The sequence below is a fragment of the Chelonia mydas genome, chromosome 7, assembly GCF_015237465.2.
Source record: "Chelonia mydas isolate rCheMyd1 chromosome 7, rCheMyd1.pri.v2, whole genome shotgun sequence".
Lineage (NCBI taxonomy): Eukaryota > Metazoa > Chordata > Testudines > Cheloniidae > Chelonia > Chelonia mydas.
In genome coordinates this window covers 3,540,079-3,567,257 of record NC_057853.1, presented here as the reverse complement: position 1 = coordinate 3,567,257, position 27,179 = coordinate 3,540,079, and the positions used below count along the sequence as shown (strand labels likewise).

The following is a 27,179-nucleotide window of genomic DNA, read 5'->3' as shown; positions in this document are numbered from 1 at the left end:
ATAAATCCAGGGTTTCTGTTCAGTCCATGACATTTAGTGACTAGAAATGGGCTGTGGTCGTTGAAGTTGTGGCCCAAGAAGAAGAATGTCTGGACAAACACCCCACGAAACCAGTGGTATCCCTGAGATACATAAATGATGTTTGCATCCTCTGGACAGACAGCTTAAACTCCCTCAAAGATTTCTGCCACAATGTCAACAACCACGACCCCTCCATTAAACTCTCCATGGAACACTCCCACACTAGCATCAACTTCTTGGACCCCACAGTCAGCTTCAACAATGGTGCCCTACAGACAACCATATACAAGAAACCCACGGAACATCACATCTACCTACATAGATCTAATAATCACCCCAACCACACCAAGAAATCTGTTCTCCACAGCCAGACGCTCAGACACCACAGAATATGTTCCAAGGAGAAAGTCCAGGATATACACCTTAACAGTAAACACAGTTAAACACACCTACATAGACAAGGACACTCCACCATAGAAGTAGCTTGCCTCATGGAATGGGCCACCCAAATACCCAGAGAAAACCTGCTTCATTACAGAAATAATACCCCCTCTGACCGCATGCCCCTAATTGTCTCCTACCACCCCATGTGGGGTATCATCAAACAAATACAATGCATACTCGATAGGGACCCCATCCTGAAAGAAATCTTTCCTGAACCCCCACTTCTCTCCTTGAAACAAGCGGCCAACCTCTCCAAACTCACCATCAGAAGCAAGCTTCCCACAGACCAGGACACCCCAACTCAAAGCAGCACTGAACTCTTCCAGAACAACAGATGCAAAACCTGCAGCTATAGCTGCACCGCTACAATGATCAACACTTTCCACAACACACCTTTCAAGATCCACGGGTCCCACACATGCCTATCATCACATGTGGTATACCTCGTCCAGTGCCCCAATAATAATTATGTGGGTGAAACCAGACAATCGCTATGCTCTCGAATGAACTCACACAGGAAAATGATAAAAGACGAAAGCACCCTATCGCCTGTGGGTGAACACTTTTCACAAAGTGATCACTCTATATCAGACCTATCAGTCCTCATCCTCAAAGGAAACCTGCCACAGCACTTTCAAAAGATGAGCTTGGGATGGGAGCTTAAAGAAGAAGAAGAGCTCTGGGTGACTCAAAAGCTTGTCTCTTTCACCCACAGAAGTTGGTCTAATAAAAGATATTACCTTACCCACCTTGTCTTTCTAATTTCATAATATGATAACCTTTGTTTCTGTGAAACAAGTTACTGGAAATATTCACAAAATTTCATTGTCAAATGCTGAGCAGTTTTACAGTGTATAAATAGCAGAAAAGATATACTTGGTGTGCTAGGTCTTGTCCATGCTACGCGCACTCTAGGGGCCTAGCTATGACACGTAGCTATTCTGCTATAACCCATCGTGTAGAAGTAGACTACAGTGATAGAAGGGGTATTTCCTTCACTGCAGGAACTCCACCTCCCCAAGCAACAGTAGCTAGGTTGACAGAAGCACCCGTCCATTGCCCTAGCTGCGTCTACACTGGGAATTTGGTTAGTATAATTTCGGCGCTCAGGGGTGTGGATTTTTCACACCACTGAGCACCGTAACTATGTCAGGCTAAGTTTTCAGTGAAGACCAGGCCTCAGTAGGCATCATCATTCTGTGTGTGTGCATGTGAGTGTGTATGTGTGTGTGAACAAAACATGTTCTGGGTCTAATTTCCTGAGGTGCTGACCACTCACAACGCTCATTGATTTCAGTTGGAGTTGTGGGTGCTCAACACTTCAGCAAATTAGCCCACAAATTTATAGAAATGCAAAAATGGTTGGTAAGACAACTTTAATTGACTTGTGAAAAGTAGGTGACACTACTTGTAATTAAAGAATTTAGACCTAATAATTGAAAATTAATTTGTTTAACTCCAAAAATTTTGATTATATCACACTTTATTTAGTAGTAGCTGAATTAACTCATTGATTTATTCAGATATCTGAATAACTGTCATGCTCCTCAGCTGAATGCTTTCTGAGCAGACCTTCTCAACAACTGTTATCCATCATGACCCCAATGATAAGGGGCTCTGTAGTATATTTCTTGGTATAGAAGCTGAAGAAGAGCCTAAATTATATCTTAAAACTTTAGGTATTTATTTAACAGGAGACAATATTACAGGATTAAATGCCTTCCACCTGCTGCAAACGTACGTTTCAAGGTATTTAATTTAAGAATTGTATAGGTCAGCAGACATGCAGAGTTTATAACAAAACTCATCTTCATTGTAAGCCATAATACATAGTTATTTAAAAAATCTAGAAATATTGGCAAATGGAGGAAAATATCTTGATGTAAATCGATAATTTAATTTAGCTGTGACCTTGGTCTAGTTGTATGCTGTGGTTCATAATTTTTCAATGAATGGATCGTAACTTTTTACATTTGCTTCATCTCTCCTATATGTATTGATTCATCTTAATACATTCTTTTTGTTGTTGATGTTATTATTGGTCTGACAGTACTCCCTTGAGGGCTCAGCTGATATCAGGCCCCATTGTGCCAGGTACCGTACTCACACACAGTCAGAGACAGCCCTTGCCCTGAATACCCGATAGTAAGATGAAGGGTTATTCTGTCCATTTTACATTTGGGGAACTAAGGCAGAAAGAGATTAAGTGACTTGCCCAAAGTCACACAGTGTGTCAGAACCAAAACTGAGTCCGAGTCCAGCACCTTCACCATGTTCAGCTTTCCTTCCACACTCTTTATTTGGCACCTACCATAATATGCCTGAAAGCCTTACCAATTATTTTAAATCAGCTTTGTATTAAGAGAAAAACACTGACAAGGTGCTCACATTTTTTATCCTCCATTCAAAGCTGCCTTTTGTGCTTGGATGATGGAGAACCTTGCCTTAGCATGCAGTACACCCCACCTTGCACAAAGCTCCAGAAAACAAGCTTTGAGTGGGGGAGCTGAGCAGCAAGTGGGGAAGAAATGAAATTCAATCTTATGATACACAGGCAGGCCCAGGCCCTAGGATTGAACACCCTCTCCCAATTATGTTGATTTCCGCTGCCACTGAATTCACATGAGAATCTAGTGGCCCCCTCCCTCTATCCAGGCCCAAAGACCTTCCTGCTTATTTAGAGCTAACTTGGGGAGACACTCTATGGCACCATGGAAGCCCCTTAGCAGAGCTTTGTCACTTGTGGCCCAACCCCGCACAACCTTGTTGCAGAGGTTATGTGATACAGAAGGCCTGGTGTGGGCCCTTCACACAGGTTATAGCTGCAGAGTCTGTGAGTCAGTCATTAGGTTGTCTTGGTTAAGAGACTGATCTGCCTGTCTTCTACAAGAGTTTTGCTATGTGTATTGGGGTTCATTTATCACTCTGGTGCCTCCTTGTGGCAGATATGGGAATTAGCTCTGGTAGCCAGCGTGACCTGCTCTGGTGGTGCTCCACCTGTCACCTCTTCGCTCCTGGACCCACATCCTTCCAAGGACCACGGTGTCCTCTTCAGTGACACAGCCCTCCAGCCATGCCACACAGTGTGTGCTCCCCCCATTCTGGGGGACATCTCTGCAATCCCTGTCCAGTCACTTTCCCAGTGGCAAGTGGGAGAGGGACCCTGTAGAAGGCCGCTGCTTTCTGCGTCCCTCTGAGTCCTCAGTAGATTTCCCTGAGCCAGTTCCCTGCGTCCCCAGCACCCTCTTTGTCCTTGCCTCTGGGCCTCAGCCTGCACATGCCTGCAGCCCACTAGGAGCTGCCTTTAGCCCCCCGGGTCTCTGCATGCAGCACTTCTCTATCCAGGGTGTTAGCTGCCTTCAGCCTGTAAGGCAGCCAGTCCTTCTCCCTCCTCAAGCTCCAGGGAGTGACTGAAGCTGCTCTGCCCTCCAGCTCTTATAGGGGCATGCCAGGCCATGATTGGCTGTTCACCTCAGCCTTTCTCTGATTGGCTGCCTCCTGTGCAGCCTCCCCAGACCTCTGTTAACCCCTTAGAGCACAGTGCGGGGCAGGCGCCCCATCACACTGTGATACAGTCTGAACATTTCATGATCTACACACAATGTATCTTAGGGCAGCAGGTCTCCAGCTTTTTAACATCATAACTCCCGTTGATCAGAGCAGTTGAGCTCACCTTCACGTTGCTAGACACGATGGCTGAGATTGCCAGAGCAGACCATGGGATTTAGACTCATTTATGTATTACTCTTTAAACACCTTCCAGTGGGACAGAGGAGCTGGTTTCTGTGCCCAGAGCTTGGGAAGAGTGCTGTGGGAAGAGTGACCCAAACAGAAGCTGGAAAGTGAACTGCAAATCCAAAAAGAGGAACTGGGGAGACAAAATAGGAAAGATGAGCCTCCATTAGGGACATCCTTCCTACCAGTGTACTCCTTGTTGAGCCCCCTGCCCTCCTCCATTATATTCCCCGCCCTTCCCATTCTAGCCAGCAAAAGACCCTGGATTGCTCTTCCTGCTGCTCCTCCCCACTAGCTCTAGGCTGGCTGCATACCACCCAAGGGAAGCATTCAGAATGCAGGTGGGGAGTCATATTATCAAATATTCATTCACCCTGCCCTCAGCCAGCACCACAGTGTTCATGGTGGCTGAGAAGAATCGCTGCAGGGTGAGCCCTTATCTATCCCTGAAGCCCTTCTGGGTCTGTGGCAGCGGCTGTAGCTGGAGTTGGAAAGAGCACTCGGGGGAGTGTCACAGACAATCCCAGGCAGCAGAGATTTGTCATTTCTTTATTTTTCCAGATTGTAAATAAAAAGATAAGTTCAGAGTTTCAGGCCCCAGCAAAATACCGAGCCACAGTGTGGGAGAGCCTGCTCTATATAGGCTTGGAAGGATTAGATTTTTACCAATAAACGCTGATTTCACTGCACACTCACAAACCAATGAAATATTATTTCCCTCAATAATAATTGCAATTTACAGATAGACAAAATATGAAAAGTGCTGCTTGAGAACTTATTAGGGTTTGATTTAAGGATATTTACTTTGTATATTTTGACATGAGAACTTTGTGTTTTCATGGCTATAAATCTTTAACTTTTTGAAATCAATGCCTACTATCCTTAAATAATGATTGTCTGATTCACCCTGTTGGCTGACTTCATCATAGTTATCTGCAACTGTGAAAATTTAAATAGACAAAAAATCAGTAAAAATACTTAAAATTAAACTTGAAGATTATCTGTTGAAATTATAAAATAAATAAAAATCAAATTCTACCAAGCCTAGTTATATATAAAATGTTCATTAATGTAACTAAACGACTGGTGAAGGAAAACCCTTTACTAATCTTAAAGCTCCTCCATTAATCAGAAGGAAAATCATTGGCTGACTTTCTCATTTGTCAGTTATTCAGGAAATATTCAATTAAACAGCCCCCAAAGTAGTTCTCAGTTGAATATACTTTGTATGCTTCAGGGTATGCTGTTCTGTGCACTTTGGTGTTAAAGGAAAGCTTTCAGGCGTACATCACTCTTGAGGAGCGGGGTATGTATTTTCATTACTACCACTCTTGTGCGTAGTAGTTCTGTACATATACCTAAGATCAGGTACGGCAGTAGCCTCTCTCTTTTCTTTTCCTGAAGCACAGAAAACCTTCTCTGCTTAGCCATATTTTAAAATCACTCCTTTTTTTTTTTGAGATCTTATATCAAAAGCTCTACTGATAAAAATATAATTCTGTGAAGGAAAAGTGAACTAAAAGCAATGCTAGGAAGTAGATTCACAGTTAAAGGTAGAATGTAATGAATGTCCTGCTAAATCTAAACACAGCTGCAGTTGCCTAAACACTTTATTGGTGCAAATCATTGTGTCTTGGTGTTGGACAGGTGCCATGAACTAGTTGAATTCTTACATTTTAAACATTGTTTAATGTAGGTGCTGTTGAGTGAGCACCTCTTAAGGGTGACACAAATTAATTCCACTCCCCGATAAGAAATCTCTCGACAGATTTATCACAAATTGCTGCAGCTGTGAGCGATTCCATGGTCTCATGAGAAGTACGAGATTAAACCTTGTCACCACTGTAGTATTTTTAATTAATTTAACCTCCAAACTAATCATTTCCTAGTGCCAGTCTCTCCCTTTCTGGTCAGCAGATTAATTAGTTAATGTCAAATTAATTAGTTAATGCAGTTGATGATGAAAAGCTCTCGATCAGTGAGAAGAATTACTATTGCAGGTGCTGAGAGTGCGGTGGAAGTAGGGGTTTCAGGCCTTTAAAAGGAAAGAAAAACAAGACAGTACTTCATGTTGTGCTAGGGACTTGGCTGTTGCTACTGATTTTACGTGGAAGGCTCTCAGAGTCTATGGTGATGGGATAAAACCCTAAGATTGATACATAGACTCCATCTTGACATTTCGGCTGATTAAGGAACAGCACTGGAGTATCATGGTGAATAGGAAGGATCCTCAGGGGTCCAGTAGATGTATGCGCCACTCCCAGAGAGCAGAAAAACACTCTTACTCTCTACAGAGGAAGGAGAATTCTATGAGTAAAATTGTCAGAGGCATCAATACTGCACCTTTGTGTGGGTCTCTATGGTCTTTTATGAATAACTTTACAGTTCTCTGCTTCTGAACGACATAGCTTTCACCTTCAAGATGGATTTAAGGATGGGTGGATTTCTAACATAAAGGACCAACGTAATCATTGGCATAATCCCACTGATGTATAGCTTTTTACTCTAAATAATATTTTCAGAAACTGGGAGCTTTATACCAGTAGTTACTTGTGAAAACCCATGGAGGCAATCTTCACTTCTGGTGTCTCGGACCATTCTGCTCATGGAATGTTCCTTTCTCTGTATAGGATGGGTCCCCTGGCACTACAGTATATGTGTAGGACCACTGAGGGTTCTTCCCATTCCTCCTCACTGTTTCACACCTCCATCTGTGAGCACCTACACTTTAGCTGTTTGCCTGGCTGAGGAAGTTTTGAACTCAGTAGAGTTACCCCACTGTTGAATTTGCCCCAGGTGCTACTGCACTGTATGGAATGACATCTTTTCAAGGTGATAACTTTCTGTATATATCACTGGATTGGTGAATAATGGGCAGAAGAAGAGAAAAGCGGAACTTCATGTGGAGAGCTGGGAAATACCTGTATTATTTTTTATAAATATTGTGCATGCCTCTATGTGTGTGTGTGTGTATGTGTGTGTGTTTATGATGGGCTAATTGCTCTGGACTTAGATCAAATGGGACTGTTAGAGGAACCAAGCAGGAGAGGCAACACAATGGCCTAGATAAGGAATGCTCCAACACAACAGCCAGAGTAATAGCTGTGAAGGGGCGACTCTGTGGTCCCAACCCGAGTTACATGGCTGTTTTGCCAAGGCTGAGAACCTGGAGATCAAAAGACACCAATGAGTTAAAAGGTCTGCCCTGCAGAAAGGAAGGTGGGGAGGTTGTCAACTGTTGCTGACTGCTCTAGGTTGACTGTGAGTCAGGGTCAGCAGCAAATGAGCTGTACCTTGGTCACCAAGAGAATTGGGGCACCAAGGCCAAGTCATGTCTGCCTCGGGGCTTGAGGGGAATGCCAAGCATAGCTAAGACCAGATCCCTATAGGTCTTGTTGTAGTTTTAAATCCCTTTCTCTTGAGTGCTGTGTACTTTTGGCTAATAAAACATACTTTATTTTGAGGAAATAGCTTCTGCGTCACTGCATGTCATTATTGTCCACACTCTCCTGAAGGAAAATTCTTGCAGGTGCAAAGCCCATTGGGCCTACTAGGTATTTTGATTGATAATCAGGGTGGTATAACCTGGAGATCCAGTTGGAGAGTGGTTGGATTGCAGGTCCCACCCCAAAGACGAGTGAAGGCACAGGCCTGTTATTTGAAAGGGGCACACTCAAGGACTGGAAATGGGTCTCAGAAGGGGCAACTCACTCAGTGACGATTAATTCTGACTCTGAATCTAGACTGTGCATGATCTGTAGGTGTTATTTAGGATGCCATTTTGCTTTTGAACTGTGCAGATCAAATCCTTGTGCTCTTGTAAATATCTATACAAAATCTATCAGATAGCTGGGTAACGAGGGCCCCATGCTGTTACGTCATCTTGCAAACAGTAATCTGTGTTTGTGGGTTTAATTTGGCATCTATTGGGAAACTGAAATAGCCACAACCAGCAAAGTTTTTGCGTGTCTTTAAATGCTGAAATTGAGACTGCTAGTGTAATATGATATGTTTACTCTTGGCAACCTGCACTTCTACAAGGTCCCTTGAGATAAATTCTGTGAAAAATGATTATCACCACCATCAGCAAAAGCCTTAACTACATGAGTATTTTACATGAGCAAAACCAAGATAATGAAACATAATGCAGATTGATTTTAGTCGGGATAAAACAGCAGGTCCGGGTGAGTTTGTGATGACATGTTAGTTCGGGGGAGGGGACGGACACAAGAGGGAGAATGGTGAGAACTATGCTCAGAACTGTGCTGTGTTCTCAAAAAAAGATAATATTGCATATGAGTATATTGAGCAGCCGCTGCACCTTTCTGGTAAAGCGTAAGCTGAAATGGGATCAAAACTGAATTTTAAATTAGAAATGTAAACAAAGTTTTTCTTTTACCCAGAAGGACCTTGACATTCTTTGACTGAGAAGTGGAGGATGTGATAGAAATGTTTCCAGATGGGTATTGAGGAACTTTCAGAGACGTTGTGTCGTGTGAACATGGATACACTTCCCATGTATCATATATCTATGGGCTAGCTGCGTCCAGAGGCATTGACTTTCTGAGTCCCCAGAGGGTGCTCGACCACCGCTCCACCCCAGGCCTCGCTCCCATTCCATCCCTTCCCCTAAGCTCCCACCCCACCCTGTCTGTTCCCGTCCCCACTCCACCTCTTCCTGCCCCATTCCACGCCCTCCCCCACCTCTTTCTGCTCCCACTCCTCCTCCTCCCCGCAGCACCTCCTGCACGCCGCTGAACAGCTGATCACCGGTGAAGCGGAGGAGCTGATTAGCGGGGCTGCCGGTGGGTGCTGTGCACCCATTTTTTCCTGTGGGAGTTTCAGCCCCGGAGCACCCACGGAGTCAGTACCTATGGCTGCGTCCACATTTCATTTCAGAACTGGAAGCCACCCCAGCAACATTTCTGATTGTTCGGGCTGAAAAAGGTAGTGAAATTGTAGTTTTGCTTTTGGGATGTCTGCTGTACTGATAGCTTATTGAAGGTTGGAGCCTTGAATTGCACTTTACTTTCCTTAGACCGTCTGAGACAATACAGGAGATTGGTTTTAGAAATGCCCACCAGAGACTTGGAGGATTTCTCCTCCAGGGGAATCTTCATCTATTAGAGGCTTGCAGCCAACCTTCTTATAAGGCTATTGATTGTCTTTCGTTAATTATTGGGGGGAGGGTTGTTTGTTTTGTAAGTAAATATTTCTTGTATGTACAAAAGGCTCAATTGTACCCAGCTCTGAGCAGATATGAAAGAAGTCTCAAAAAGCCATCCACCCTTTGCACCCTGCGTGGGTACCAGACTGTTATCCTTGCTGCTCCTGTGAAGTCGATGACACTTACACAGTAAACTCTTTGGGGGCGGTGACTTTTTCTATGTGTTTTTCACAATGCCTAGCACAGTGGAGCTCCTGTGTTCTGCTGGAATATAAATAATAATAAAGATTGAATTCTTTCTTCTATTCTTTTCTATTTAACTCTGGTGTTTGACTTTCTAAAGTGTTCTGAGAGATATCATTTTTATGAACGATGTACTATGAAATAGGGGCCTGGACTTGCAGCCCTTACTCACATGAGTAGTTCTAGAATCTATGGCTTCAGAATTGGTCCCCAACTTTGTGTGCTAAGCATATTTTTCATAACACAGGTCAGTATTGCATTTGGAGAAGTGATTATTACTCAAAAATATTTTCTCTGCTCAACTGAATGTTGAATCTAATTAATGAATTAACTGAATAAACTCTGTTCTGAGCAGTCAAAGATACTTACTATGCTTTCAATTTTAGTGAACATTGCGATGTCGGTTTTTAAAGAATCTTTAACACCTGACTTTTATTGAAAGATGTAACTTAAATTGGAGCTTGCTATCTTTAAAAGTGTCTTTCACAGTACAGTTATTGACTCCAACTAGGTAGACGCAAAGCATATTTCACAATTTTAATGAACCGTTTCCAATGACATTTCATTACTAGTTTCAAAAGTGATAAAATTTGGCATTGTGTTATCTGTCAAGATTTTTCTGTAAATCAAATTCAATGAGGAAAAATGTTGATTATCTTGAAGACTTTCAGATAGGAGGCAGCAAGAACTATTTAGATGACTAACTTATTATACAGTAAATTGAACTGCATAACACAATCTACCAAATCTTTGGCAGTTAAACATGGCTTCAGAATAGACAAATGCTAACTTAATGAAAGAGGAAATCATTTCTTAAAAACATTGCCTCTCTAACATAATTAGACACAACAAATTTTCTAGCAATTAGGATGCTGATATTTCTTTGGCATGATGCATTTTTAATTGTAAAGATTTGATTTTGTACAACAGCACGACATTAAAAAAAAGCAGGGATAGTGATTTCTTTATAGGCAGTTTCCATGTATGTAGGTTTTGTGCATTATCTTGCGCCATAATTAAGGTTCTGTTACAGAGCTCAGTATTAACAGGAGCTTAACACCTTTAATTTGTAAAAAATCGAACTGAAATGGCAAAACAAAAACATGGACTGTACACTATGAGTTTTGTTTGAATTTTTCGTGGCGGTTTGATAAAAATGAATTGACACAGAAAGAATAGTGAGAGTTTAAAAATCACCTCTTTTGACTATTTGTCACTAGATTGTCTAACTTCTTTGTATCCCTTTTGCGTGAAATCGAAAACGTGCTGGGACCTGTCCTTTGGGCACTTTGTTGCTTCTTCTGTGCTGATTCCTACAGGAGTGTTTGTCTGTAGAGCATTTTACAGCTTTTCAGCCGTAACAGAAAACATGTGCGTCAAGCTGAATCTGCTGAATATCATTTGAAGAAGACACATCTGCTATGGTGTGAGCATCATGACTTGCTTCTGGCAGCAGAAGACATGACAGTGAGAGAGACTCCTTCACCAAATACCCCTGTAATCTAAGGAAATCTCTCTGAGTTGGGAGAGACCAGGAGTTCATGTCTTTCCTCTTTAAATGCTGTTGAAATTCTCATCCGATCCACTGTCCTGATTATTGACTAAGGCCATAAACCCCATTCTAGAAGGCAGTTAGGGAATCAGGATATGAGGAGCTATGAGGTGCCCAAAGGACAGGTCCCAGTGTGTTTTCCATTAAACACACATGTGTTACTTTACATAAACTTTCCTTTGAACTCAAGACCATTATTTGTAGCTTAAATCAAATAGAGAATTCAATGTAGTCCTAGGTTTTCAAGCAGGAAACAAAAACTAGTTTTGGACACATTCCATCCACCCAAAACCTTGCAGGAAACAAGAAATTAAGGAGAAAGATTTGTGCATTCCTTTCTATTTTCATAGTGCCTACACTATCAACAGTACTGATACTCTACACGAGTGTTACACTCGTGGAAGGCTTGCACTTCCATCTCCAACAGATTCCAAAAACGACACATACCCCATCTACATCAATGCAGAGGAAAGATGGACTCATACTTAAAGCACAGAATGAGGAGTTAGGAAATCTGCTTTCTGTTTCTAGCTCTGCTCCTGAGATGCCAAATAATCTTAGGAGAGGCACTTCTGTCTCTCTGCAATGAGCCTTATCTCTGTTACAAACATTACCAGTTACAGATGTCAGGTGCAGCTAAATTGGTGCAGAATGCAGCTTAACTGCAAGTGTAGACAAGGAGAAACCATGTTCATCACGGTTCCGTAGACTGTAAACTGTACTGACCATGGGTGGTCATTCGCTACACTTCCAGTTAAACCATGTTTGGAACTGGTTCATCTGCACCTTTTCTGCAGTGCAGAAAATGCTTTCATTTTTCCTCTGTACAGAGTCTGTTGAAATATTAAGTTCAAAATATGCTCATGACTAAATTAGATCAAAAGAGGGTGAAAATTCAGTTTAGCTCTTCTGTGTGTTTCTTTATGTAGTCTTAGGCTATTCAGTGCAAACTTGATTGATTGCACTGTGATTAACTGAAGGCCAGTTATAGCCTTTGAAGTTACATTGAAGAAACTTTGCTCCTGCAGAACTTTTAAGCGCAGCAAGAGAAGAGCTGCAGAGAGGCAGAGAAACTGTTGGCTGGCTCTTGGAAGGCCAGCTGGCGCAGCCAAGTTTAGATAGCCACTCCCGGTCTCTGTAATTAGAAAAACTGTTATCTGAATCCCTGACTTTGAAGATCATCTCAGGTGTCCAGAAACTTTGGTAAAATTGGAATTATCCTGTAGCCTTTGAGCCAAACTCTGCTATCTGTTATACTGAAATCAGTGAGATTGCATATGTACAACAGAGGGTGGAATTTGTCCCTGTATGTTTAAAAAGGCTGAGATCATCTGTTAACATAAAAAGAAAAGGAGTACTTGTGGCACCTTAGAGACTAACCAATTTATCTGATGAAGTGAGCTGTAGCTCACGAAAGCTCATGCTCAAATAGATTGGTTAGTCTCTAAGGTGCCACAAGTACTCCTTTTCTTTTTGCCAATACAGACTAACACGGCTGTTACTCTGAAATCTGTTAACATAATTTCCCTTTCTATTCATTTGTCATTTAGTACAGAAATTATATTTATCTGTCTTTTCTATTTATCTGTCTTTTCTATTTCTGTCTTCCTTTCTACATTATGTGTGTGAATAATATGACTTTATTATCTTCTCTACCTCAAAAATGATTTACATTTTTTATGGAATGATTTTTAACAGCCTATTATTTAATAAACATCAGTGCCCAGATGAAGATGAGAATACACTCCCACAGTGCATCCATTTATCCATTCTTTCAAATGTAATTGCTTTTTTCCACATTCCTGTTTTCTCTCAAAGACTGGAATTTCACCAAGAAAACACAGTGGTTTTTGCATCTGTTTGTGCCCTTTGTAGTCCATGCTTAGTCTTCTGTAACAGCCTTATCCATGTATTATGTTACGAATTTCCACACAGCATAGAACAATATTACTTCTGTGATGACAACACGTGAGAAACTGACTAATAGGAGTTGTTTAATGAAATAATGTGACATTAAAAGAGAATGCTAAAATGATCGATCCCAGTTGATGTTATGTAAAAATATGCAGCTGTGAAATATGTGCTTGTGGATGAGATATGCTTTGCAGATATCTGCAAAATGCAGATAATCAGTATTCTGAAGAGGTCTGCAAATTGGGGATCTACTTGACCACTTAGAATTATAACATTGTAAGGACAGAGTGGGACCGTGAAGTCATGAAATGGCCTTTAATCTCTGGCAATGTGAATTATAATCTGCCTAAGGATAAGTGAAAATAGTTTGGTGGCTTTAGTTCACCATTTATTTGGCCATTAGTTGAGTTTCTTAAAAGGTCTGAATGTTACATGTTAAGTTGTGACTTAGGAATTCTTTCAAAGGAAACAAACACCTGGAAGCTGCTTTCTGTTTGGTTCTGGGTTCCCCATATTAAGATAAAAATGTCTCTCTAACTGCCCTGTGACTGTTCTGACTGTTACACTTTGTGCAGTGCTCCATCTTTCTTTGATAGTGAGAGAGCCTTGTGCACTGTGGTTTCATGCTTTCTAACAACCCACACTTAATTGAAAATATGGCCGTGACATTTTCAGTATTTAAGAAGGTGACACATGCTACTCCTCATTCAGAGGAATTCTGTCCAGTAGGTTGCTTTCCCAGTTTTACCCAACAGCTGCTGTCTTTACTCTCTAAAGTTAGTACTTAGAAACAGTAATTTTATTACATTTTTAAATATTGCTTGATCTTCAAGTTCCTTTGCTCTGTATTTTGATCAATTACACTGAGTGAAAATACCAGAGCTTCTGGTGCCCAGACTCTTTATTATATCAACAAAATGCACAAACTGTCAAATTATAAGTTCAAAGTAAAGAAAACCACACAGTAAGGTATGGAGGAAAAATAAGGTCCTTACTGGATCATACAAGATCATATACTGTACAGTGTGACCATTTTGAGTTGTTTGACTGTCCATTACTGAAGAAAATGGTCAGAATTGTAAATTTCTCAGTCCTTTAAAAGAGACCGCATTGAAAGGAACTGTTAGGCAGTGACATCTCAATTTCTCTCTGTTTCAGGAAAACCAGCTCAATACACTTTCATGTATACTAAAACAAGTGTTTGACGCACTGCATGAACTATGTAGTGTAATCAGAGCCGATTTGTCTGCAGTGCTAGATGAAATTTACAAGTTGCCACTAAGCAATATCTCTCTCTGCTTTCTTACTTTCTAAGGGAGAGTGAAATTTACAAGGTGCTGCTTAACAATACCTGAAGTGTGGGTTCCTTCCTAATGAATAGGGAAATTTACAAGATGCTATTTAACAATGGTCACACTTCTGATTTTTCTATAAGGGACAGTAAAGTTTATAAGATGAGCAAAATCATTTTATTGTGAGTGCAGTCCAGCACTGCTGACTGTGATCCTGAAAATATATTCTGAATGCCCCAGATGGAAAAAGTCATGGTAGATGCTATGAAAATAGGCAGCATCTCTGGATTTCACTTGCAGTTTTAGATAAATTGACTGCTGGGGTAAGCCTAGGGATTTTACACTGATGATGCTACCTATCCCACTCTCAATACTCGTTGCCTTTTCTTTTCCCTGTTCCTTGTTCCTCCCCATTCCTCCCATTTGTGCTTCATCTCATGCTTTTGGCTTGAGACTGAGATTTTTGAAGGATTTCTCAGGCCCTCGGGACTACTTTCATGATCTCAGGATTTTTAGCAGCACAGGGGCTGTGGGAGGCATAGTTTCCATTGCAGCAAGTGCAAACAATACAGTGATGCTAATTGGAGAAGAAGAATAGACAGGTCCTTTGTACAAGGCCACAAAAGTTAATTGAATTCTCCCTCACCCAAATAAATACATAATTTTTAAGTTGATGGTGTTCTACTAACTTCATTACTTGTTTTATCCTCGGATCTGAGCATCAGTAGTTTCCATGATAATTGTGAGTTCTATCAATGCATCCACAGGGATTTTTATCTCTCTTTGTTGCTATTGCCAGTAGTTAATTACCTCTATTAGTAAGTGCAGATAGATATTATATACTGCACCTTAAAGAGTTAAAAGGAATGCAGAGTTTATGAAGGTGATAAAAAAAAGGGCTTGTGGTGTTACTAGACCCGCCTGCACTCAGTGGTCAAAGTCCATTCATTATAAATGAGGTGCAATTTTGGATGAGAAACAAGGCAGGTTCAAGAACCACTGCATTTTCTTACATCACGACGGACTATTGCTTGTGTCCCTTTGACCTGGTTTGTGTGCAATGAGTTTAAATGACATAGTCTGTGTCCTGTGATGGTGGAAATGTGGCAGAAAACTCATGTTTTGGTGTCTGCAGTTCCTGCCACCAAAGTTAAAAGTAAATAAAAATAAAGATCCTGGAAAATCCAGTTACTTTGGGATTCTGTTTTTCACAGCAACATTAACATAATTATTGTCAGCAGTTGGCTGTGATATTTAAAGTGCTGATACAAAGGAAATCTCAGCTAGACAAATATAGATTATACTTTTCTCAAAACTTCAGTTCTCTTACTTTCACTGTGCATTGACCATAACAATACAATAATTGCAAGCACACACTTTTTCACTCACTTCTTTGTTTTTCTTTCAGATGCAATTTGTTAATGGAGTTGCACAAAAGATGATTTCCAGACCTTTTTGTCAGAGCAGCAAAAAATGCTTCAAAAACCCAGGTGTTCTAAGAGTAATCTGACTTTGCGATGAGACTGCTAGGATACTTCCAATACCCTCTGAACCTGGGTGATAATATCAAGGCTTTTCTTTAGACCCTTATCATCTTGCACCTTGACCATTGTACTGTAGTCTTCACTATTGCATTAATGCAAAACAAGTCTGTTCAAAGTATGCTGCTAGAGTCATCTTCTTGGCTCTTCATTCTGACTACATCACCCCCCTATTTGTTCTTTCATTGGCTCCCCTCCTCCATTACATCGAACACCAGCTTTGCCTTTCTATGCCTGTGAGGCCTTTTTGCCGGTTAGCCCTTCTCGAGCAGACTGATTAATTTATCAAGCCATTCACCCCATATTTTGCACTGTCAGTGATGTCACCCTTTAATTGTCCTCCTGTCTGTTTCTTCCTCGAGCATTTCTGTACTTTCTTCCATGCTGCTTCTAAGCTGGGGAAATACCCTCTAAAAATTCCACCCAAATTGACTGCCTCGTCCTCTTCCAAGTTCCTCTTAAAACGTACCTCTGCTATGATGTCTCCAGGTCACTCATGTCTGGGATTATTTAGGTAGGTGGTGAGCTGAACCTGCCATCTTCCTGCCAAACTCTCACCATTTAGTCACTTTATCTTCCCTCACCCCTTTTTCTCTGTTTAGTCCATGTGTAGAGTCCTGGCTGACAACTTGATGATAAACTCCGTGGGGCCAGGACTTGCATCTTTGTTGTTTGTCTGTCCAGCACCAAGCACAGTGGAGCTCTGATCCTTACTTGCCACCATAATACACATAATAAATAACAACAACAATGCATTCCCAGTGGTGCTAAACTATTCGGTGATGCCATTACATCACACGTCTTAGAAGATGCTAAATTATCCCTCCTTCACAAAATTTAAAATGCAACAGACCATGGATTCAACTCCTGAACCCTACAGGTCTCACAGGATCTGCTGGAATTCTCCACATGTGGTCTGTATGTCTTGTGCTGTTTCCAAGACCCTAGCTACCCTCTTCAGCTCTCTTAGGGGTCGGGGCTTGCAAATCCCTGTGCCCCGACCCCGCTCCCTGGCAGGAGTGGCAGGTGGGTGGAATGGGGCAAGCTCCCGCGCTCCGACCCCGCTTTCCTGGCTGGAATGCCCAGCAGGAGGAGCAGGGCAGGCCCCCGTGCCCCGACCTCGCTATGCCCCTGCCTCAGCCAAGCTTCACAATCACCGTTGGTGATTATAGTATTAAATAGTTTGTTTAAAACTATTTAAAACTTATACTGTATATGTATATAATGCCTTTTGTCTGGTGAAAAACATTTCCCTGGAACCTAATCCCTGCTATTTACATTAATTCTTATGGGGAAATTGGATTAGCTTAACATCGTTTTGCTTAAAGTTGCATTTTTCAAGAACATAACTAGGACATTAAGTGAGGAGTTGCTGTACCAAGGACTTTATTGGACTTTGTTGGACTATCTTTAAGGGGTGGGTGGCAGTTTCCTGGTTCTGCTTAGTGCTGTTGGGAGATGCAGTCAGTTTGCAGACAGACAGCGTTCAGTAAAGTGGGTGAGTTGTGCTCTCTGCTTTAGGGAGCAGCCTGCTTTGTCCCTTTTGTTTTTGTGTTATTAAAGTTCTGGATTTTAAGGACTAAAGTAGTGTTATGTTGCATTGTACCAACAAGAGTATTTTATGTTTTTATCTAACTTGAGTGCATGCCATGAACATAACAGAAATAAAGAGATCCACATGTGGAAGTTTCCCAAAAGGGCCATCTAACTCTATTTACATTCAGCATGCTGGGGATTTTAAATTGCCAGAGATGATATAGTTTAGTGATAGCCAGAGATCCATGGGGATAGTGAAACATCAAGTGATAAAAAGGGAGGGGATTTTGTTCACTTTGTAGAAGATGAATTTCCCTATTAGTATGTGTTGGAGTAACACTTTAGATATAATCTGGTCCAATAAAGAGAAATTAGTAAATTAAGCAACTATTATTAATCATTTGGGAAATAGCAATTACCATTTACCGGGATTCCACATGACAGCCATTGGAAGGCTGTTTGATACAAATGCATGCATTAAACTCTGAAATTCACAATGTGGCTTGAGAAAATGAGGCCATATTAAACAAAATAGATCAGCAAAGTTAATTAGCAAGGCACACTGTAATTAGTTAGGAGGACTGTAGCTAAATGGCTAAAGTTTAAAGAGGTGGTGAAGTTCACTCCAGGGGAATGAATACCATTATATAAAACTAAACATAAAACTTTAAAGGCAGTGTGGGTTGAGGGAGAAGTTGTCTTAGTTAACTGCAAGTACAAGCATATTAAATTATAAGGGGGGGGGGAAGAGCTTTAATAAAGCTTTGTAACAAGGAGTAAAGGGAATGTAAAGCATGTGCTATTTCCAGCCCTGAATGCAGGGCCCCCAGCAGTGCAAAGTCCATCCACAGGGAGGTTGTGTTGGTGGGAGGCACTTCACCTCCATTCCACTAGGTGCCCACAGTGGGCAAGTGCCTCATCTGACCAGGGAAGTGCAATGGCCAGAATGGTTGGGGGATGTACTGATTCAGTGCATCTCTTGGCCAGCCTCAATCAATAGAACTTCCATGGAAGGCTGATTACAACGTAAAGGTAGCTGCCTAAGAAGGGGTAGAAATGCAATCAAACTCAATAAAAATGGTGGGGCAGAGAGCAAGAGAGTCTTCAAACACGTTGGAGGACAGAAAATTAAGAGGAACAGTAGGGCCATCAATTAAGGCATCTTATTAAGGCACAATTTCAATTTATTCTACAACTATTTATATTGTAAGCTCCTTGGGGCAGAACCTCCCCTTTGTTATGTTCGCATATAGCACCTAGTGCAATGGGGCTGCGGCATCTAGGCTGCAATACTGTTAATAAATAATAAAACAATAAAGAGCATCTTTCCTGCACTTTAGGTGCCTTGAAAATGCAACTTGTTGAAAAATAAACAGTGGAAGAACTAAATGTTTTCTGTGTATTTGTAATGGATAAGGAGAATCTTGACTTTTCAGGCATGAAAGATAGTGTTTTTGGTAAAGTAGATAGATGATTTTTATAATTTAAAAAAATCTGATTTTTTAACTTAAATTTGATTTTTTAAATTTTAATTTACTTTATTTTTCTTTTAAAAATTAACCTATTTAAAATTAAATTCAAAATTATGGCAACCTGTTTTAAAGCCTAAATTTACCATAATGTATTAAAATCATTTAAATTAAATTAAAAAAAAATTCAAGCAATATAAGTTTGTTAAAGTTTTAAAGAAACTCAAACCACTGAACTGGGGGAAATCACTGACTAAGCACCTGGAGCCAGAGTTTGTTGAAGTCCTTTTGACAGCAGTAGCCTTTTCTGCAGGAACAGAGAGAATATTTTCTTCATTTCAGTTTGTTTAGTTCAGATCAATGACTAGTTTGTTGAAAGTTGAAAAACTGATTGGATGTTGAAAAAAGCAGGAAATCTTGTTTTCCTCTTCCAATCTAAGAATAAAAGTGAAGTGGGAGAGGATGAGATCTACTAGTTCTAAAATTTTGAAGACCATGTCAGTTCAGTTCACTAACTACAGATAATACTACCTTTGTTTAATAAATCTGTTAGTTTAAAATATAAAACAAGCACTATTTATAAAAATTTTAATTTTAAATACCAGGCACTGGTCTGTTGCTCAGACACCTTCCTCTTCCTGTTGGGGCCTTTATATAGTCCAGGTATTCAATAAGAGTGCTGCCTGTCCATCCAATCAGGGACCCATAGACCTTTAGTACCAAGGCTGTTGGTCAGAGCCACTAGTTCAGTGTATCACTGTGGCACGGCAGCTAAGGTAGCCACATAAAGACCTAGCAGGCCTGGCTTTAATACCAGGGTCCTGATACCAACCCATTTCCCTTGGGGTGACCTTGGGGCACCAAAGGACCTGACTTGTCCAGATGAGCTCTGTGGAAGGATCTAACCTTTTCTGGAGTGTGCACATAATGGGCTGGTTGCTAGGACCATTCTTCCAGCATGTACTCTTCCCAGTCAGTGAGGTACTATATCTTCTCTCTTCATATATGGGAGTCCAGGATATTATGGATAAGATATTATTTTTGGCCTTGGTCTTGGACTGGCAAACGAGGAGTTTGTTTTCATTTGGGAAAGGGATAGTCAGAAAAAGGATTTAATGAGGGAGACCTGGAATACAGCATGCACCTTGAGATAGTGGGAAAGTTGAAGTTCAAAGGGTACTGGGTTGATTTGCCTGAAAATCTGGTATGGTCCTAGGTATTGGTGGTCTACATACGGATCTGCCTGTCTTGAGGTGCTTTGCCAACAGCCATACCATTTGTCCTACTGGAAATGTAGAACCCTCCTGCCAATGACAGTCAACATGATGTTTGTGTGCCGTCTTAGCCACATCTAAGTTTTGTTGGAACTCTTCCCATGTCTGATGGATTTGACAAACCAGGTTTGAGTCTGTGGGGACTGGGTGTTCTGGGTATCAAGGGGTGACAATGGGAGGTGAAGCCATAATTTGCAAAAAGTAGGCTCAAACAATAAGGCCCAGTCATTTCTGTGGTAGTTGGTGAAGCATTGCTCCAATACCTGGTTCACTCGTTCTGATTGGCCGTCAGTTTGTGGATGGTAGGTGGTTGATGCATGGAGACACACCTGTAAGAGGAAGAACACAGCCCACCAAAACCGAGATATGAACTGGGAACCCCAGTCTGAGGAGACGTAGTCTGGGAGGCTGTGGATACGGAACGTATGTGAAGAGGAGACAAGCAGTATCATTGATGATGGGAAGATATGCACAGGAAATGTGCCATCTTTGTTAGCTGATCCACTACTGTCAGTATGGTATGGGTATGGCATCCCTCAGATTTTGGTAGTTCAACAATGAAGTCCATTGCAATGTTAGCCCAGATCCTTCAGGGGGGTCTCAAGAGGTATTAACATCCCAAAAGGTTTAATTTGGGGAACTTTAGTACAGCAGCACGTGTTGCAAGACCTGACATAGGCCTGAATGTTGGACCACAGTTTTGGCTGCCAGAAGGAATGATGTAGCATGTGGTCTTTGCCTGGCTGAAGTGTCCAGCCCAAGAGACATCATGGCAAATGTACAGGACCTCCAAACAGGGGCATCCCTCAAGGATGTAGGTATGCCCATGAACAAGGAGGAGTCCATCCTATTGTGTGAACTTATCCTGGGGTTTGGTTTTGGAAGTTTGGAGTGTGTGGGTGAAGGGGTCATTTGATAGGGTGGAACTTATGGTTGTGAACAAATCAGACAGTGATGATCCTCCAAGGAAGTGATATGATTTCAGGATGCAGGGAGGCTCTTCTTCATATCCCTTAAAATAGTTGGCATATTCCCCTTTGCGGGACACAGTGTGTGCCTTACCACTGCGGGAGCCAGGGCGATAGGTGATAGTAAAATCAAATCTAGAGAAAAAGAGAGCCCAGCATAACTGTTTTTAGTTAGGTCTATAGCAGAGCACAGCTATTCTAAATCTTTGTGATCAGTGAGCACCAGAACTGTGTGTCTGATTCCTTCTAGATAATGCCCTCAGGTCTGAAAAGCTGCTTTAATGGCAAGTAGCTTCATGTCTGAAATGTTCTAATTGCATTCGGCAGGAGTGCACTTGTGGGAGTAGTACACATAGGGATGAACTTCTTAGTTGAAGCCCTGTTTCTGGGACAGCACCACCCCATTGGTGACACGGGAAGCATCAGTTTCCCAGGATCAACCTGACTTGGGTTGGGACATGTGAGGATCGGTGTGAAGGTGAACACTGCCTTCAGATGACTGAAGACTTCTTAGGCTTCTGACATGAAAGAGAACTCGATGGGTTTTCACATCCCAGTACGTTATAGGGGCGAGGATTCAGGAGTAATCCTGTGTAAAGAGTCTATAGAAATTCACAAACGTAATGAAGCACTGTATTTCTCAAATGCTTTGTGGTGTTGCCTAATCACTAATTGCTTCCTCCTTCTGGAGATCCGAGGGAACTCCCTTGAGTGGACAGAATGTACCCTAAGAATTCCACAATGGCTGACTGAAGATGCATTTCTCCAGCTTAGCATACAGCCCATATTGGTGGACTTTTTCTAGGACTTTGCATAATGATCGTTTGCATAGGCTGGTTTTCAGAGTAAATTAGGATGTCACCGAAGTAGACAACCACATAGTGGTCCAGCATATTTCATAAGACATCATTAACTAGATGGTGAAAGGTTGCAGGAGCATTAGTAAGTCCAGAAGGCATCACCAGCTATTCAAAGTGACCATGCCGAGTGCAAAAAGTAGTTTTCCATTCATCCCCTGACTGGACTCTGACTAGGTTGTATGCCCTTCTAGGGTCTAACTTCAATAACTGGGCTATTCTTACCTAAACCAGGTGCTCTGGGATCAGAGGCAGAGGGTATCGATTTTGCACTGTGATTTTGTTTATAATGTGGTGGTCCACACAGAGTCTGGACTAAGTCATCTTTATCTTTTACAAAAAGGACGGGGCCCCGCCAGGAATGTGGAACACTGGATGAAAACTTTCTCCACATTCTCATGGATGTAGTCCATAAGGGTGGCTAATTCAGGTTTTGACATGGAAAATATTTGGCTAAATGGAATCTAGCCCCGGCTAGAAATCGATCAGACAGTCATATTCCCTGCATGTCATTTTACGAATACATCTGAAAACTCTTGATTTTTTGCAGGGGGTGTGATGCTTGGCCCCAGTAGCAAGGAGGTCTGCTCTGTTACCTGAGCATCTCTCCCTGCCTTGCCTGGGCAAGGCATCCAACATGAATTTCTAGAGTCTTGAGCGTAGAAGTCAAGAAGCAGGTGTCCTGGCAAAATTTAGAATTAAATGTCATGGTGTGCTGATGCAAGGAGATATGTGGATCCCAACAAGAGGATTCTGAGTTTCAAAGGGTACTATGGGGACTGAATCAGACTAAATTGGAGGAGCTTGTAGCACTCCCCACCCATCACCGCCAAAACTGTAGTTTCCTGACTGTTGGGGCTAGAGGCAAGCAGCGATCCATCAACTGTCTCAACTAAATCAGGGACAACCTTACACTGTATGAGTAGGCAAGTACTTGAGCCATGGTAGTGTCCATGAAGTTGTCTCATGCCCTCTGGAGGGAGAGGGGAGTACCTGTGCGGTGTCCCGGAACTGGAGTTGGAACTGGAGTTGTAGGAATGGGATCACTTTTGATGTGTCAGGCCAGGCACCCAGAGTGGATTGCTGGAGAGAGCTTGGTAGAGTTTTCTCAATGTCACAATAACATTCCTAGCCTTTTCCACCATTCAGTTTTCAATGCGAGGCCAGGCCCCCCTACTACTCTCAATTTAATGTAATTTTTGCCCAGATTTCTTGTAGAAATCTAAGGTGATTATTTTATGGGCCTATAGAACTGCACACTTTTCCAGCCAGCTCTGTTAAAAATATAATGTAGCCTCTCTGTGTCACTTTCTGTCTTTAGACTGCACAAACTTTAATCCTTCCATTTTGATAATCTTTGGGATTCTCTGCTAGATACTTTCCATGGAGGGGAGGATTAAGGGTATAATGAATGAATAAATGCCCTAATAAATCTGTTAGTCTTTAAGGTTTCACCATAGCTAATGGTTGTTTGTATGTGGGGGAGGGATAGCTCAGTGGTTTGAGCATTGGCCTGCTAAACCCAGGGTTGTGAGTTCAATCCTTGAGGGGGCCATTTGGGATCTGGGGCAAAAATTGGGGATTGGTCCTGCTTTGAGCAGGGGGTTGGACTAGATGACCTCCTGAGGTCCCTTCCAACCCTGATATTCTATGATTCTAAGGTGCCACCGGACTCCTGGTTGGTATAATGAAAGCTGTGCTGGAGTTAGGGAGCTTTTTCTCTCTTTGAAAGATTTATTTGTATTTTTTTTCTAAATTCTGTGTTTTTAAATGTGTGTAATACATGCAAGTGAAGCATGTAACTGCTTAACTACATGCTTTTAGGGCTAAAACCTCAGCTCCTTACTCCATTTTTTTCTAGTCAGAGGAAGTCAATGAGTGTCTGCGCTAGGTCTATAGTTCTCTATTTAGCTATAATCCCAGCTACATGGCGGGAAGCCTCAGTAAGAGGTATTGTTTTGTCCCATTTGTGAGTCACATCTGACAGGAGGTACCATGACCTTTAGCTAAGAGACTTAGTTCAGACTCACTAATTTTGATAAATCCAGTATTTCAGTTCTCCAGGATTGAAACTGCAGTGGTGTTGTATAGCAGACTACAGTTAGAGGTCCTTGCACTTCGGGCTTTTGGGTGGATTTAAACAGTAAGGCTAGAGGTACAAGTTCAGAATTGTTTGGTTCTCTGATAGACAAAATCCTAATTCCAAACATTGGTTTTGTCAGACCTGGTTGGCTGTATCGCTGTAGAAATACAAAAGGTCACAGTACAGGGCTTTTGCTGTAAAGAACCTGCACTGACTTTTTTCAATATAAAGAGTCTATTTCCTTCCCCGCTGCTTGATGTCATTTAAAAATAGATCTGACCATTGCCTCATACTGAGATAGACAAAAAAGAGAGAGAGAAGAGTTTGGCATTGTTACAAATATCAAGTATGGAAAAAGACTGTAAACTAGTTTCTCCTATTACACTGCCATTCTAATACTCTCAGGATTCTACATTTCAGTACAGCAGGACCTGATTATCAGTGTACATATTAAACACTCACAATGATGCTTTGAAATAGTCCAACTTTATAATGTGTTTAGCTCAAGACTAGTTTAATATTTAGACTATCGTGTTAGGGATATACAGTGTGAAATTGAGAGTTCCTTCAATCTCCCTTTTTTATGTTAATTGACTGCGCTTAATGCTAAGGAAGGAGTCTCAGGGTCCCTAATTTGTTTTCAAAAACCTCGATTAGAGAAACATGCAGGGCTTTGGAGCGGAGCCTGGAGCTGGAGCACGGAGCAGCTCCAGAGCAGAGGAGCTGCAGGTTTTTGCTTGGAGCTGGAGCAGAGCCGGAGCACAGCTCCAAAGCCCTGGAAACATGAACTACCCTTTCCTAGTGGTATTATGGTCTAAATTATCTTCCTGTTTACAAAACCCAGGCAGGCAGGCCTGCCCACTGTTTTGCTGAAGACAGGGAAACAAGGCAGGTGAGGTAATGTCTTTTATTGGACCAACTTCTGGTGGTGAGAGAGACAAGCTTTCGAGCCACACAGAGCTAAGTCCAATAAATCCAGAAGTGGGTCCAATAAAAGATATGACCTCACCCACCTTGTCTCTAATATCCTGGGACTGACACAGCTACAACCGCATGTGCTGAAGTAAAACATTTTCATTGAGACTCTCCTTGCTGAGTCTTGAAATTTTCTGGCTTCTTACCTATGGTTGTGATTTTTGTCTGAGTTAAAATCAGGAGGAGAAGAAGGGTGGTCTAGTGATAGGACTTGGACCTGAAACTCAGGAGACCTATGTGTGCCTTTCTGTCTGTGAGCCACAGACTGTATGTATGACCTTGGCCAAGTCACTTAATTTCTTTGTGCCTCATATTCCCCTCGGTTAAAAAAAGAGGATAATGCCTCCTTCCCTCACATGGGTTCTATGTGAGGATAAAATCCATTAATGATTATGAGCTAGGCAGATGTTAGGGTTAGGACTGTGTAAATCCGTAGCTAGAGGAACTTCAGTGGAGGCATACCAGTGTAAACTTACCCAGAATCTGGCCAATTTTTTCTAAAGGAAGCTCTGAATACCAGCTAGCTTGACCTAATGTATGGGAGGCAGCATTGTGGGGCAGATTCATGAGCAACCATCATGTGTCAAAAGACAATTTAAATGTCGTCTATAGTATGTGTAAATATTTTATGGAAAGGGAAAATGCCTGTGCCCATTGTGTAGTGTGATCCTCTTAACAGCATGTGTTAGGCCTTACCCCACCATTAGCTGCATGGATAGCGAACGCACCCAGTTGGTCATGCTCTGCACCTGGGGAGGTGAGTCGCTAATTCCAGAGCGGGCAGAACTAAGTAGACTGAAGGGGCTCAGTTGGGCGAGAGATGACAGAGGAGACAGATCTCTCTGGCTTTGAGAAGCCCAGGGCTATGGTGCACAGAGACAACAGGGACAGCATAGACTCCAGCAAGGGAAGCCTTGAGAAACCGTTTGTAAATAGGGAGGAAAAGACTTCAGTATCCCAAGGGGGAAGGAGAAATTTCAGTTTTGGTTGGAATGTTGTTTGGACTTGTTTATGATATCTTGGAATGGGTCTGAATTTAGGTGACTTGGCCAGAGGGGTGAGCCACAGAAGGCAGAGGCAGGTGGCCAGCAGAGGTGCTGGGGCCGAAGATAGCGACAACATCCTGCACTGGTGCAAGGGGGTGTTCCGAGGGTGAGTGAGCCCTGCCAGAGAGCATTTTTACAGTAAATCTTTATTGCATTAAGCATATTGATGTGACATAAGCAGTGTAAATACACAATAACTTTACTGATTTCAGTGGTGTTATTCCTGATCTTCTCTGGTAGACTTTACCTATTTGCTTTAAATCTGAAAAGTAGATACACGGACGTTGGTTTTATATTTATATAGACATAATATATATTATATAATATAAAACCAATATGTATATCTATAGTGGATATAACTTCATGTTTTTCAGAGATGTGATTTTATCTGTTGTGCTTATAGTCAGTATTTTATCTCTGATGCATGTTGTTTTTGAAAATCAGACCGTGAAAATCAAAATGATGAGGTCCCGATAATGTTTTTCAAGTTTGGCATTATATTATCAAGCTACACAAATCAGTGGAGTCAGGCATGCACTGATTTATCCAGGCATGAACAGATTTGCCTTTTTAGCCAGTACAGTAATAATTAAAATGAACACAAACATCACCTCCCCATTTGATAAATTTTCATATTTCTTTTGTCCTAGTTAATGCTTCTTGGTTTGCTGCCAGAAGCCTTTATTTTAGTCTCACTCTGGCCTTATTTTTATCTCTGTCTGTGGCCTGTTCTGTTTATTACATATTGGTACCCTCCTGTTTGTCTCCTTCTGTTTCTTGTTAGACCCCCGCCTATGGCATTTCCTTTTCCATATTGTCAGGGGAGAGGGGTTTACTCTTTTTTGTCTGTTTCAGGCTCCTTTTCGTGGCTTATTGTGTCTCTCTCCTTTCTGATTCTCTTCCTTCCTACCCTCAACACCACTAGTATGCTGTGCATTTCACTGAATTAAGGAGCATTCATCCCCTGCAGTGCCACCAATGTGGAAAGTTGATTATTTCTGTTCTGATGCAATCTCTGCCGGTGACCATTGTAACATGTGGTATCTGCTGAGATAACAGACC

At 41.7% G+C, this 27,179-nt stretch overlaps 1 protein-coding gene across 22 annotated transcripts in view; it reads left to right on the top strand.

Moving 5' to 3' along the window:
* Nucleotides 1-27,179, top strand: part of FHIT (fragile histidine triad diadenosine triphosphatase) — a 1,053,300-nt gene that overhangs the window by 194,070 nt on the left and 832,051 nt on the right. For 2 of the 22 annotated variants that reach the window (XM_037904135.2, XM_037904139.2), the window contains one exon: nucleotides 26,112-26,223. The exons of the other annotated variants lie outside the window; for them this stretch is intronic. The gene's annotated coding sequence lies outside the window, so the exon portion shown is untranslated. The remainder of the gene's footprint in view (nucleotides 1-26,111; nucleotides 26,224-27,179) is intronic. 22 annotated transcript variants of the gene reach the window in all.